This window comes from Prionailurus bengalensis, chromosome A1 (genome assembly GCF_016509475.1).
Source record: "Prionailurus bengalensis isolate Pbe53 chromosome A1, Fcat_Pben_1.1_paternal_pri, whole genome shotgun sequence".
Lineage (NCBI taxonomy): Eukaryota > Metazoa > Chordata > Mammalia > Carnivora > Felidae > Prionailurus > Prionailurus bengalensis.
This window is the reverse complement of record NC_057343.1, coordinates 70936535-70952261: the sequence shown is the minus strand read 5'-3', so window position 1 is coordinate 70952261 and position 15727 is coordinate 70936535. Positions and strand designations below refer to the sequence as shown.

Here is a 15727-nt window from a genome sequence, read left to right as displayed (position 1 = left end):
AAATAAGCATAGGAAGAAATGCTCAACACATCACTAATCTTTAAAATGCAAAATAAGATGATAGTAGGCAGCACATACCACTGTACATCCACCGGAATGGCATTTTTTAAAATTTTCTTTTTTAATGTTTATTTATTTTTGAGACAGAGAGAGACAGAACATGAACAGAGGAGGGTCAGAGAGAGAGGGAGACACAGAATCCGAAAGGCTCCAGGCTCTGAGCTGTCAGCACAGAGCCTGACACGGGGCTCGAACTCACAGACTGTGAGATCATGACCTGAGCCGAAGTCAGAGGCTCAACCGACTGAGCCGCCCAGGTGCCCCTGCAATGGCATTTTTTTAATTGATACTGCCAAATGACCTGAGGATGAAGAGCAACTGACTCTCATACATTGCTGACCAGAGCGCACAATGTTATAGACACTTTGAAAACAGTTTGGCAGTTTCCTAAAAAGTAAAACATCCACTTATCATGCCACCTAGAAAAATGAACAGAATCAGTAAACAGGAGGGTTCAATATGGCTGCCAAATACAAGATCAACTTACAAAAATCAGTAACTAGAATTCTCTGTGTCAGCAATAAAACAGCTACACTTAGGAAATGTAATAAATACAATAGCACTCACCATAACAAAAACTACGTGGTATCTAAAAATACAAAAGATCTGTACAAAACATGTGTAAATCTAATAAACAACATGTTATAAATAAATGGAGCAACAGTGCTTGTTCTTGGATGAGAAAACTTAACAAAGGTATCAGTTCTCTCTCCCAAATCAATGTATAAATTAAATGCCATCTCAAATTCCAGCTAAAATTTTAAGATAAGTGATTAACTTACTCTAAATCTTATATGGAAGAATAAAAGTACATGAATAGTTAGGCTACTTTTTAAAAGCAATTTTTAAAAAATATTTATTTTTCAGAGAGAGAGCCCATGTGCTCAGGGAGGGGCAGAGAGACAGGGAGACAGGATCTGAAGTGGGCTCTGTGCTGACAGCAGGGAGCCCGATGCAGAGCTCAAACTCACTAACCGAACTGCAAGATCATGACCTGAGCCCAAGTCAGACGCTTAACCAACTGAGCCACCCAGGTGCCCCAGATTATTTTTAAAAAGATGAGGGGTGCCTGGGTGGCTCAGTCGGTTAAGCATCTGACTTCAGCTCAGGTCATGATCTCGCGGTCCGTGGGTTCGAGCCCCGTGTCGGGCTCTGTGCTGACAGCTCAGAGCCTGGAGCCTGTTTCAGATTCTGTGTCTCCCTCTTTCTCTGACCCTCCCCTGTTCATGCTCTCTGTCTCAAAAATAAATAAATGTTAAAAAAAAAAAAAAAAGATGAACAAAAAAGTGGCCTGTTCTACTAGATATTAACAGATACTTCAAAAGCAAAATAATTTAGAGATATTTGAATATGGAACACACGAACAGATAAACAGACCAATGGCATAGAATAAGGACCAAACAAGCAGGCATATATGCCACACACACACACCCTATGACGCTACAGATAAAACAAGATGGCTGTGAGTTGGTCACTGTTGAAAGTGGGTGAGGGGAGCCTGGGTGGCACAGTCGGTTAAGCGTCCGACTTCAGCCAGGTCACGATCTCGCGGTCCGTGAGTTCGAGCCCCGCGTCAGGCTCTGGGCTGATGGCTCAGAGCCTGGAGCCTGTTTCCGATTCTGTGTCTCCCTCTCTCTCTGCCCCTCCCCTGTTCATGCTCTGTCTCTCTCTGTCCCAAAAAAATAAAATAAAACGTTGAAAAAAAAAATTAAAAAAAAAAAAAAGAAAGTGGGTGAAGTTGAAACTTGGGTTCATACAGTATTCTCTCCACTTCTGTATATGCTTAAAAAGTTCTGTAATAAACCCAAATTCAGAAAAGACAAAAATCAAAGCATATACTGCTTCTGTGACCCCAAGGTACTTAGATATGAGCCCCCCAGGACTTGGGGCTGGATTTTTAGGCCTAGTCAGAGATAGAAGACATGGCCTCAGGTTGCTTAAGGAGGAATACTTGGGACTGAGCCCAGATGCTCAAAGACCTGTTATACCTTAGAGAAGGCTAAAAATACTCCATTTAGGGGCACCTGGGTGGCTCAGTTGGTTGAGTGTCTGACTCTTGATTTTAGCGCAGGTCACAGTCTCATAGTTCGTGAGTTTGAGCCCCGCATCAGGCTCTGAGCCCCCTGCTTGGGATTCTCTCTCTCCTTCTTTCTCTGCCCTCCCTTGCCCCCAATAAATAAATAAACGTAAAAAATAAAATAAAAATATATTCCATTTAGCCCAATGAAGCAGTGAAGACATTTAGCTCACATCAAAAGAAAAGATAAACAGGTCCAACAAATACTTAAAATCCACAGCCTGTATCATACCTAAATTTGTGGTCTAGATTTAATGGTATGGAATGGTATGGAAACTCTAAGGTAAGAAAATAAAATAAGTTAGTCCAGGACAACAAAAATGCCTGGGGACTCAGCAGTAGTAAAATACAAAGTAGGGATACTTCCATGAGAGGGCACATGGGAGCTCCAACAGCACACAAAATCCACTGAAAATGAGTTCACAATCAAAAATCACAAACCACAGGAGGCAACAGCCTGCCCTGTGGGAGAATCTGATCACTGGAGAACTACAAGTAACTAGCGTTACTAGAAGTTAATGTGTAAAACGATTACATACCTTCTTAAGGAAATAGGAACAATAATGGCAAACATAGTACAGACCAATGTGCCTCCAACTCCTGAAGAATCATAAATGATCCCCAATGCCCTGAGTAAATGCCAAAGCTTGCACAATGGCCTGTAAGGCCCTGTGACCTCTCCTATCTCCATGACTTCATCTCCTACTAATCCCCCCTGGCTTACTCTGCTACAGCTACACAGTTGCCTAAGTCAGTCCTCCACCTGAGGGCCTTTGCACTGGCAGTTCCTTATGCATGAAATATAGTTCCCCCAGATTGCCGCATGGCTCACTCCTTGACTCCTCCATGTTTCCATTCAAATGTCACCTGCTCACTGAGGCCATTTCTGACCATACTGTTTAAAACTGCAACCCGACTCATGCCCTGCTATTCCCTGCACTGGCTGACTGGTTAGTTGATTTTTACACAGTGTGTACCATCATCTCACACACACATACACACACACACATACACACACACATACACACACACATATACACACATATATATTATATTATCTTGTTTACTGCCTTCCACCCCAATTAAAATGTAAATTCAATGAGAAATACTGTGTCTGTTTTGATCAGTTCAGGATCCTTAGAGCCCAGAAGAGTGTATCATAAAGTTGGTGTTCAACAAATACTTATTGAATGAAAAAAATGAGGAAATTAGAGAGATGATCATTCTTGCAAAATATGTGGTAGAAGTCTCTCACTCATTCATGCAAATACACATGCATACTCAAACATTAACTAAGTAGTTACTTTATACAAGGGAGGATCAAGATAAGGGTATTCCTTTCCCTAAAAAAAAAAATGACTAAAACTGACTTTTCTAAAAAATAATTTACCATAAAACATTAGGATATTTTCTAAGTTACGATAAGTACACAGACAGTATAATAAAAATCACCTTTCACAGTTCAGCTTCCTGTTCCTTATTTTTATCCTTCCTTAGAACTAACTCATGTGTATGTCCACACCAACAACACCAATTTCTGTATGACTACGTGTCTAAGTGCAACTTCTTGTCTCCTACTTTCTCAGTTTATGGGTTTTGAGCATTTCTACTTATTGTTGATACCTATACCCTTGGAGATATATACAGAAATGCTAGAGGTAGGTATCAAAATTTGGAAAGACAAAAGCCAAGGACTATAATACGGTATTGTAATATCCACCTCTGCTAAATTCCAACTGTTCTCTTACTAACAGTTACATGCACGTGCATTCTGGTAACAATACAGCTTGTGCCTCATCCAAGACTTCAGAGATACAGAACACTGAACAGAATACTGTACCCCTCTGACAAAAATCTCTGCTCGTTATTCTCTTCGGCTAGTCTAATAATTTTCAGATGACATAGAGTATTTTTTTTTCCTTAAGGTTACTATTGGGGCCAAGAAGGATGTTCCCTCACCTTGTTTAGGGATAAATTTGGATTTGTGCTGTATTGAGCCCACTAATAATCAGAACCTAAAATTATTAGATGCATATCACAGGAGTTTCACAATTACTATACCTATGGTATTTGAAATCCTTTGTCATGGGGGCATCTGGGTGACTGTCGGTTAAGCATCGGACTTCGGTTCAGGTCATGACCTCGACGTTCACGAGTTTGAGCCCCATGTCGGGCTCTGTGCTAACAGTTCACAGCCTGCAGCCTGCTTCAGATTCTGTATCTCCCTCTCTCTCTCTGCCCCTCCCTCGTTGGCACTCGCTCTCTCTCTCTCAAAAAATAAACATTAAAGATATTTTTTAAAAATGTCAGCATACACTGACTATTAAAAAAAAGAAATACTTTGTCATGTCGTTTAGGAAAAGCTAAGCACACTTACACAATACCTATTTTAAATTCTATGGTATACATGCTCTAAAAAGTACTTACAGTGTATCCAAGCTGTTCAAATGTTTGTACAATTATGCAACAGGTCTCTCTCTTATTTGATTACAAAACTATTTTGCCTTTTGGGCCACAGTTAATAACTTTCAGAATAGGGTTACAGCTTCTATTATCAAGTTCTGCCTAACGCTGCCATCTAGTGATTCAGAGTGTGACTGCAGGCAAAACACATTAAATTGCTGAGGTGCTCTTTCAGAAAAAGAGCTTTAACACAGAAGTGTAAATAGTCCTTATTAAAGTTCTGTAACAATTGTTAGCAATATATTAAAAATATAAATTATTTTGTACATTTTGTTTTACAAATGTTTCAAAGATGTCACCCTACCAATCCCTTATTTAGGTCTTGTCGTTTTGCCCTTATTTTAAAGGAGTCAAGATTTCTTTCATTCTGTTCCTCTTTAAGAATTTGTTAATGTTGGGGCGCCTGGGTGGCGCAGTCGGTTAAGCTTCCGACTTCAGCCAGGTCACGATCTCGCACTCCGTGAGTTCGAGCCCCGCGTCGGGCTCTGGGCTGATGGCTCAGAGCCTGGAGCCTGTTTCCGATTCTGTGTCTCCCTCTCTCTCTGCCCCTCCCCCGTTCATGCTCTGTCTCTCTCTGTCCCAAAAATAAATAAACGTTGAAAAAAAAAATTTTTTTTAAAAAAAGAATTTGTTAATGTTTTTATTTATTTTTGAGAGGCAGAGCATGAGTGGGGGAGGGACAGAAAGAGAGGGAGATAGAGAATCCAAAGCAGGCTCCAGGCTCTGAACTTTAAGCACAGAGTCTGATGTGGGGCTCGAACTCACAACTGTGAGATCATTACCTGAGCCAAAGTCAGATGCTTAACCGAGTCACCCAGGTGCCCACTCTTTAAGAATTTTTAAAGTATTTTCTGGAACCCATGGGGGAGGGGAAGGAAAAAAAAAAGAGGTTAGAGTGGAAGAGAGCCAAAGCTAAGAGACTCTTAAAAACTGAGAACAAACTGAGGGTTGATGGGGGGTGGGAGGGAGGGGAGGGGAGGTGATGGGTATTGAGGAGGGCACCTTTTGGGATGAGCACTGGGTGTTGTATGGAAACCAATTTGACAATAAACTTCATATATTGAAAAAAATAAATGAAGTTTTTCTGGAAGTATATATTTCAAAAAATTTTAAATACTCTCTGCTCATAAGAAAGTCAAGTCAACCATTCAGACTATGTCATTTCATTTTACATTTATGCCTTTTCATTTTACAGTTTGTTTCAATAGTGTAATAATTCTATATTGCACTGAATTATGGCCTTGTTATTTTATTTTTATTGAGGTAGAACTGATATAAAAATTATATTAGTTTCAGATGCACAACTTAATTATTTGGTAGTCATATGTATAACAAAATGATCACCATGGCAGGTCTAGTTAGTATCTGTAACCATATATAGTTACAGAATTTTCTTTCTTATGAGAACTTTAAGATCTACTCTCTTAGCAACTCTGATATATGTAATATAGTATTTTTTAATGCTTAATGAATCTGTGTGTCTTCCTTGCATGGGGGTCATGCTAATCTCTGTACCCTCCTGATCTTTGTGTATGTGCTGCCAAAGTGATGTGCAATATCACTGCAATATAATCACTATGGTGTACAGTCTATCGCCAGGAGTTATTTTTATCCTATAACTGAAGTCTGTACTATTGGCTCCCTTGAGCCATTTTCCCCACCCCCTCGACCCCTGCCTCTGGCAACCATCAACTGTTCTCTTATCTATAAACTTGGTTTTGTTTGGTTTAAAATTTCACATTAATAAGTGAGATCATACAGTATCTTTCTCTGTCTGACTTATCTCACCTAGCATAATGCCCTCAATGTCCATCCATATTGTCACAAATGACTGGCTTTCTTTACTATTAAATGAATATTCTAGTTGGGGGGGGGGGGAAGGGTGTGCACGCAATGAACCCCACAGTAAAGAAGAACATGGAATCAGAGATGCTCAGGGTTTAAAGGGCTTTCACAGGGACTTCATTCTTGTGAATGAAGTGTGTGGATTTCCTAGACAACAGCCCTGCCCTGTGCTTTCACTGCTAGAGTATCTTCAGTGTCCAAAGTGCAGCACCTCCCAAGCGAATCACTTTGCCTTGAGACAGTGAGTGCCAGAGTTACTGCTTAACAAGTCTAATAGCTTCCTGTAACATCTCTCTGTCGTCTTAATTCACCCTTGGCCATTTCTCTGCCCCCAAGTTTTAACTCTGCATTTTTTTGAGAAGGGGGGCAGAGGGAGAGGGAGAGAGAGAATCTTAAGCAGGCTTCACACCCAGTGTGGAGCCCGACGTGGGGCTAAAACTTACAACTATGAGATCGTGACCTGAGCCAAAATCAAGAGTTGGATACCCAACCAACCGAGCCCCGCCCCCCAGGCGCCCCTGACTCCACATTCATAAAGCAGCCAGTAACTGAAGACTCTTCTCTTGCCCCCACCTTCTCCTCTCCTGCTCTCTCAACAATTTCTCACATGGCAGGTCTGCTTCCTCACCCATTCCCGATGTCGACCAGGACCATCAGATCCATACGTGTTGCCCTGGAATGCCACGCATGGCATCTACAAGTACATAAACGTTAACTGGCAGTCACATCTTGATGCTATTTCATTGGTTTCCCATGGCTTTTCCAAATGTGACTGCCAAAACAATTATGACATTCAGTGCTCCACAGTTGATTTCTATAGGTTGAACAGAAAACCCGATGTTCTCTCTTCAGTGTTTTATATGTTCATTTTGAGCTCATGACTCCAGCTTGCTAAACCAGCTAATGTGTCATAGCTATTGCTCTTTCAAGACATGACCAGCAATTCCCCCCAAAACCCATTTCTCCCATGTATCTCTAGGGATTTGGCTGCCTTGCAAAGGACTGTTTCCCAGCCTCCCCTATGGCTAGGTGCGACTACATAACCAAGTTCTTGCCAGTGATGTGTGAGCAGTAGTGACATTTACAATTTCCAAAGCACCTCGTGAAAAAGCAATCCCTCATCCTGGACTTCCCTTCTAATTCCTCAATGCTGGCTAGAAATGGAAACATTGACAGTCACCTTGGAGGATGACTGAGTCCCACCACCTCAGTCCCTTAATGACTTCCTAGAACAGAGTTCACTTACCTACCAGGTATGTTACAAAGAGAAAACATATCTGTTCCCTGAGTCCCTGCATTCAGAGTTTCTTTGTTACAAGAGCTTAGCCTAAAGATACTAAAACATCTTCCCAGCTTCTGTAATTTGAAAATATGATGAGCAGACATGCTATATTTTTAAAGCAATCATGGATAAACATCAGTCAGGACAAGCACAGAACAAGAACACTGTAAGAAGGTAAATGTTATTCTTCATTTTCATATTATTATAATAGCAGAGACAAACAATTCTCAGAGCATAAGAAAAAGGCACTAGCAAGTGGGAGGCTCTGAAGTAAGCCAATTCTGGAGCAGAGCTGGTTTCTGCCTACCCTATTTTACACCCTCCTGGATGATGGAGAGATATTAAATACTCAAGGTACTCTTCAGATTAAATCACTGGGAAAGGTCCTTTAAAACCACATGGATTTTACTTGAAAATCTACCCTACCCTACCATTTAAAAACTTAAAGCTTTTCAATTAATCCTTACATGAGAATATGACAAAATGAACAGACTTAAAACCAAGCCAAAAAAATTTCTGTGTATCACAGGGAACACTCAGAGTAAAAAGACAACCTACGGAATAAGAGGAAATATTTGCAACCATACATCTGATAAGGGGTTACTATCTGGAAAATATAACGAACTCCTACAATTCAACAAAAAACAAACTGATTTAAAAATGGACAATGGAAGGGTGTCAGGTGAATGTCCGACTTCAGCTCAGGTCATGATCTCACAGTTCAGGAGTTGGGGTTCCACATCAGGCTCACTGCTGTCAGCACAGAGCCCACTTCAGATCCTCTGTCCCCCCTCTCTGTCCCTCCCTTGCTCACTCTCTCTCAAAACTAAATAAAACAAAAAAAAAACAAAAAAATGGACAATGGACATGAATAGGCATTTTTCCAAAGAAGACATACAAATGGCCAACAAGCACATGAAAAGATGTTCAACATCAATAATCACCAGGGAAATGGAAATCAAACCCACAATGAGATACTGCCTCACACCCATTAGAATCACTATTATCAAAACAAAATAACAAGTGTTGACAAGGCTGTAGAGAAATTTGTACCCTTGCACATTACTGGTAGAAACAAAATGGTGTAGCCATTATGGAAAACAGTATGGTGGTTTCTCAAAAACTAAAAATACAATTAACACATAGTCTAGCAATTCTACTTCTGGGTATATACCCAAAAGAACTGGAAGCAGGGTCTCGAAGAGATAGTTGTAACCCATGTTCACAGCAGCATTAGTCCTAGAGCCACAAGGTGGAAGCAACCCAAGTGTCCACCAGCAGCCAAATGGACAAAATCTGCTGTAACACAACAGAATAGTTACTTAGCCTTAAAAAGGGAGGAAACTCAGCCACATACTACAACATGGATGAACCTTGAGGACATCGTGCTCAGTGAAATAAGCCAGGCACAAAGGACAAACATGTAGGATTCCACCTACATGAGGTAGCTGAGGTATCTAGAATGTAGAGTGGTTGCCAGGGGCTGAAGGGAGGGATGAGAGTTGCTGTTTAATGCGTACACAGTTTCAGTTTGGGAGAAGGAAAGAAGTTCTGGAGCTTGGTTGCTCCTCACGTGAATGTACTTAACACTACTGCACTGTATTTCATGTTGTTTTATTTTCCTGCAATTAAAACATTTAAGAAACCATATCAAATTTGTTCCAAGGCCACCTTTACGTTGAACTCTTAGTAGAATATCAGGCACAAATAACATTTAAAATGGAATCTTCTCAAGGCCCTCGCCCAGGGATACCATGTTCTACAGAGGAAAATGGTTTCCTAAAAAAAAAATGCGATGAAGGCAGATCCGGTCTATAAGCAAAAATGTTTTACCAGAGGAATGAGGACATGTCCACTACTGAATACTACCCCAATACAGGAATATTTAGAAATTAGCATGAAAATATTTTCATTACCTTCTACTGATTAATGGCTTTTTAAAAATTTTATTTCAATCTCAACAAGACTTCTGATCAGATAAAAGTGAAGAACCCCAAAGCCAGCTAATCACCTCTAGGGGGCAGTAAAAGCACAGAGTTTGTTGATGAGCCTTGCCATGTGGGTCTGTAAGGCAGAATGACATACAGGAGTGATCTAACACTACTTCCAGCACGACTAGCTGGGCCGGTTCTCCTCCAACAGTAAATTGCAAGGATGTCTCTGATACTCTAATAATGTTTCTCCTGCTCAAACAGTTTAACCCCAGGGCTGGTACTCCACCATTTTTGGTCTCATTCTTTGGCTTACTATGTCTTTGTGATCATAGAAATATGAGGTATTCAATTCTGGGGACATGAATAGTTTTCTTTCTTACAGAAAAATAAACACATAGACACTAATCAAATCAACAGCCTATTTACTAAGGGCCTCTGATTGTGAAGCAGTCTGTTAGGTGCTCTGAAATCCCTGAAGATGGATGTCGCAGGTCCTTGTTAGCCAGACACACATACAACGTGATGAACAATACGAGAGAGGAGTGTGCCATCGAGGGAAAAACAGCCTCACAACCATAAGCACAGACATCAGGCACCTTTAACTCCCAGTTCTGAGAACCTCCGAGGACTATGAAGAGAAGAGGCAGGATGAAGCAGGTCCAGAGTCTGTGTCCCTGGGTCCCAACACGCACCCCTGCCGGCTGCCTTCTGAGGGTGGTAGCACCCGCTTCTTCTCCTGTCTGTTAAGATTCTATTTAGACCGTGTGGCTCGCTGATGGCAAGAGGATGTAGGAGCCAAAGGTCATCAAGACTATCCGTGTGAAAATATAAGCAATAAGAAGATAACATCACTGCAAAAGTGTAACTGACTTGTCACTGGGGCCACATTAATTTTTCAGCATAAGAAAAAGTTCTGGCAAATAGCTCTTCTGAGTAACCCAGATCAGTGCAGTTCTATTACCAAGGAAACAAAAGCCCGCACAACTTTTCTGTCTTCCTCTGCAGGCTGATTATAATGCCTCCAAGAGGTTCTCTACTATCAAGAACGACAGGTCTCCTCAGAGAGAATAGGAGACCAAGTGACTGAGAGAGGGCAGTGTGGACCTGGCGTGTTCTCACGGCCGCACCTCCTGTCTGCTGCATATAAAAGGAATGGTTACAGGAGAAAGGTAGAAACAGATAAGCAAACCAGCTGGACCCATGGAACAATCTCCTAGAAATGGATAACCAAGTAAAGAATAAATAAAATAAAATCTGTTCAGAAGAGTAAGTTAACCTAAAGGTAAAGGAAAAACGAGTCAAACACACACACACTGAAAACCACCACCACGACACAAGGCATGAACAGAGGGCAAAGGCCAGGAACACGCAGGACCCCTTGGGGCTCTGGGTGCTTTGGTTCAGAGGAGGTCCCAGGCATCTATCTACACACACATTCAAGGCTCTCTGGGATGAGGTTTCCCCAAATTAATCCCGGACACATTGAGGTTTCCGGGCAGAGATGTGAGGGCACAGAGCCCCAGGTCCACATCTCCCATCTGCGGGCCTACAAAAATTCAGAGGGAGACCAAGATAAATGACTCATCGCTGAGGGAAGAGTCCCTTAGAGCTGTACAGTGCCGAAGGTGGGAGACCCTTGCAGAAAGCCTCATCCCACATCCCCTTTCTTCCAGGTGGGGAGAGTGAGAAACAGAGAAATAAACTTTTTTTTTTTTTAAGATAACTCAACTAATCAGTTACTGGCGGAGGCAGAGCTCCCATACTAACCATTCCTAGTCTGAAAATTCCCAGGAAAAATTTATATGCGCCACCAAGAAAAAAAAGGGACATCTCAGGCAGGAGAGAGACCAAGAGAACTAGTATTTTGGGGTCTAAAACCATAAGCTCTAACGAATGAGATGATTCACAGGTAAGAACTGAGACAAGGTGTTTAAAAAAATTACTCCTAGAAACAGCTTCCAAGAAGCAGAGACAGTCAACCCAGTCTTTGCCAAGTCAAAGCTCAAGCTTTTTTAAAAACAAAAACAAAAATAGACACAACTGGGTGGCTCAGTCGATTTAAGCGTCAGACTTTAGCTCAGGTCTTGATCTCACAGCTCATGAGTTTGAGCCTTGCTTTGGGCTCTGTGCTGACAGCTCAGAGCCTGGAGCCTGCTTTGGATTCTGTTTCCCTGTCTCTCTCTGAATACCTCCCCTCCCCCCCCCCCACCCCCTGCCTGGCTCACACTCTGTCTCTGTCTCAAAAAATAAATAAACAATAAAAAAAAATTTTAATTAAAAAAAAATGATAATTACCTTTTTGAATATGAAATGTAACACACATACAAAAAAAGTGCGGCACACCCTGGAGAATCCATATGCTTCTATTCCCTTCTCCATCCTGCTCTGCCCAGGAGGCCGAGGGCACAGATTCCATCCAAAGGCTCAAGGCACCCCCCACCCCCACCCCCAGCTTCTGCTGTGTTCTGCTAATGGGGCCTCACAGCAGGTTTAACTGAAGAGAAGCCTGAGTTGGGGTACTTATGCCATGGTTCCCTCAGGCTTACTGTCCCTCAGCAGAAAGTCATTACTGTTCTCCCGACAGCTGACTATAAGGGGCTTCTCCCTCCAGGTTCTAGTAACCCCCCCCTCCCTGGATCTCTTTGGGACTGAGAGGGGCGAGCACAAGGCAAAAGTCCCACCAGTTTCCCCTTTTCTCACAAAGCTCTGTTCTTTTGTCATGAGACCCTTACAAACAAGCACTCCTTGACTAACCTTACTTTATTTTTCCTTGACTTATTTTAAATGTTTTCTATTGATATCCTTACAGATACAAGGACAAAACAAAGATATACAGCTTAATGAATCACCACAAAACACACACTAGGGTTATTAGCAGGTGGGTCAATAAACAGAACTTGCCAGCCCTGGAATCTCTCCCGGTGTGCCCTCCTTCAAATTACATGCTCTCATAACCTTCCAGAAAGTTTCACCACCTAAGCATGAATCTCTAAAACATGTTATTTCCATTCTGTCTGCTTCTTGAACTTCATATAAATGAAATCATACAATATAAATTCCTTCACGTCTGGCTTTTTTCACTTAACACTGTATAGGTAAGACTTATCCACGTTGTTGCACGCACCTTCTACCGGATTCATTCTGATTGTGAAAAGCATTCACCTGTATGTCTACACAACTGATTTATCCATTCTATAGCTGAACAATGGGGTTGTTCCTACAGTTATTGGAAATAATACTACTATGAACATTCTTATCTAGGTTTTCTGATACACAGGAGCATGCGTTTCTACCTACGAGTGGAATCTGAGTCATAGGGTATATGTATCTTCATTTTACTACTTAATAACCAACGGTTTTCCAAATTTAAACTCTCACCATCAATGACCAAGAGGTCCCGGTTGCTGGAATGCACTATTTCCTTTAACTGTGAGACCAGAGTCTATAGAAGGCCGCTATGTACCTCACGATAACCACAGAGTTCTACTCAATCAGCTGTCCTCAGGACTCCGACTGAACTCTAGTCAATTAGTGAAATGTCACACTGCCAACTCTTGGCCTGGGGTCCTGCAGGATTTCACTAGGTCCAGGACTAATGTCACTGTCACGTAGCAGCCTTCTCCTAAGACCCTCTAAGTGAGAGAATCCTTAACATCTTTAAGGAACTCTACTTTCATTGCTGATTTAGATCTACTTTACCTAGAATTATATACCACTTTGGTTTTCTGGGTTCAATTTGTTTGCTGTAAGTAACTACCTGTCTATATGTCTGTAAAATTTTTAAACTGCACAAAAGTTGCCAAGGAAAAGGAATTTGAGAATTGCTAAATTTATAATACAATTTAGGGAATCAAAAGAAAAGGAGGATGGCTGTAAGGTGCTGACATTTTTCTTGAAAACAGATTTAGACAAATAGTATCTCAATATTCTTTATCCAGAAAACACTATTCGATATAGATCCCTAATTGAAACAAAAAACAAACAAACAAACAAAAAGCCAAAGAAGTCTGTTAGATATAAGTTTGAAAAAGAGAGAGGTAGGGGAACAGAAATTCCATAACCTCCAAGTGGGAAACCATTAAGGCCACACAGTAAGAGCTACCCCCGCCCCCTGCACTAGTTCGGAGCACCCCTCACTTCCCTCACAACCCTCTTCTTGAGGACAGGCTGTCCACTGTCCACCCCAGTCTTCTGTAGCAATGGCCTGATGGTCACCCACACGGGGAAAAACAAACAAGTACGGTGATCCCCTCGTTGCAATACTGGGGTAAGCAATTAGAACAAGACTCCCCCTTACACGTGCTGTGGTAAACAGAAATACGTCAAGAACAGGAAATACAATTCTGTGGTATAGACAACCCTCTAATGCAGAGCATGTTTTATAGGGATTTACTGTATAAATCTAATAACTACATCCTTTCTATATGAAATTGGCCTAACTAAACTACATTCGCTCAAAAACTGGGCTCCAGTGCTAAAATACTCACTGAAGGCTTATAACATCTAAACCAGAATTCAAAAATGGAACTCAAAAAGACTATTTCATAAAATGAAGAGAAGTGAATCCCCTAGGATATGTGAAATCCCTCTTTTGCAAGGTGAAAAAGTTCTCTTTCACTCCTATTCCGAAATAAGTGAGGAAATCATAGCTGCGTGAATAGGCCCTGAATGAGGTAAATTCTTCTATCTGAATAAAAAACTCATTAGGCTCAAGTATTAAAGAAGCAAGCTAGACACTACGGAAGCTTAATTCTTGATCCATTGTTAACTTGCTGCCAATTGGTTTGGGGGCATTTTTTCTCACTGTGAGACTTTTCTAGCGTAAAGGTATTGTTAAGGGCCAGGAAAGGCCTGGGAACAGAGAATGATGAAGCACTGCAGGGGTCACAGAGAGGAGAGGAGGGTCACTGCCCAGTGCCTGAGTCTCCAAATCTGCCTTGTGATTGGCAAGTTCCCCCCATAAGTTGGCCAAAGTGTCCCTGATGCCATCACTGGGCTCAGTGATCCACCCACGACTCCCTTAAAACTCCATTTCTTCACCTACTGTTTCAGTCACATGTTCAACCAATATTTATTTTATTTTTTTAAACTTTTTAATTTAATTTTATCTTTTAAACACAGCGTGAGGAGGGAGGGGTAGACAGAGAGGGATAGAGAGAATCCCAAGCAGGCTCCACGTGTAGCGCAGAGCCCAATGCAGGGCTTGATCCTACAACCCTGGGATCATGACCCAAGCCAAAATCAAGAGTCAGACACTCGGGGCACCTGGGTGGCTCAGTGGGTTAAGCATCTGACTTTGGCTCAGGTCACGATCTCGCGGTCTGTGTGTTTTGAGCCCGGCATCGGGCTCTGTGCTGACAGCTCAGAGCCTAAAGCCTGCTTCTGATTCTGTCTCCATCTCTCTGCCCCTCCCCCACTTAAGTTCTGTCTCTGTCTCTCTCTCAAAAATAAATAAAATTTAAAAAAAAGTCAGATGCTCAACTGACAGCCACCTAGGTGACCCTCAACCAATATTTATTAAATGCTTGCTACACGTGCACATCTACAACATATGCCAACCCCCAGAAAGCTCAATGTAGTGGAGGTTAAAAGGCAAGGAAATACTCAGCAACAATACAAACACAAGCCACTACAGGGGGAAATACCAAGCACTAAAGAAGCTTACTGGGGTGAAGAACCGACCCAGCTTCAGAGGTCAGAGAAAATCTCCTGGAAAAGGCAGCACTGAAACCAAGACCTGAAGGTTGAACGACAGCTGGCCAAGCCAAGAGATGGGAGTGCAGTGGTAAGGGCGTCTCGGGCTGGCAGGACAGCACGGGAAAGGCAAGAAGAGCAAACGCAACAGGTCTCCTATGATTGAAATGAGAGGAAGAGGGAAAGGAGCTGATCCACCCTCAAGTCACAGACTTACTACAGTTTTTATTTAAGGACAAAAAGCACACGGGCCCTCAAACTGTCTTAAATTAAAAAAATAAAAATAAAAATAAAAAATTAAGTTCATGTACGTTTCAAAACCTGACAAATCATGCATAACCAAAAATAAAGTAAAATTTTAAGACAAGCAAA

At 41.7% G+C, this 15727-nt stretch overlaps 1 protein-coding gene across 2 annotated transcripts in view; it reads right to left on the bottom strand.

Moving 5' to 3' along the window:
• UBAC2 (UBA domain containing 2) overlaps positions 1-15727 on the bottom strand; it is a 173695-nt gene that overhangs the window by 112774 nt on the left and 45194 nt on the right. The window lies entirely within an intron of this gene.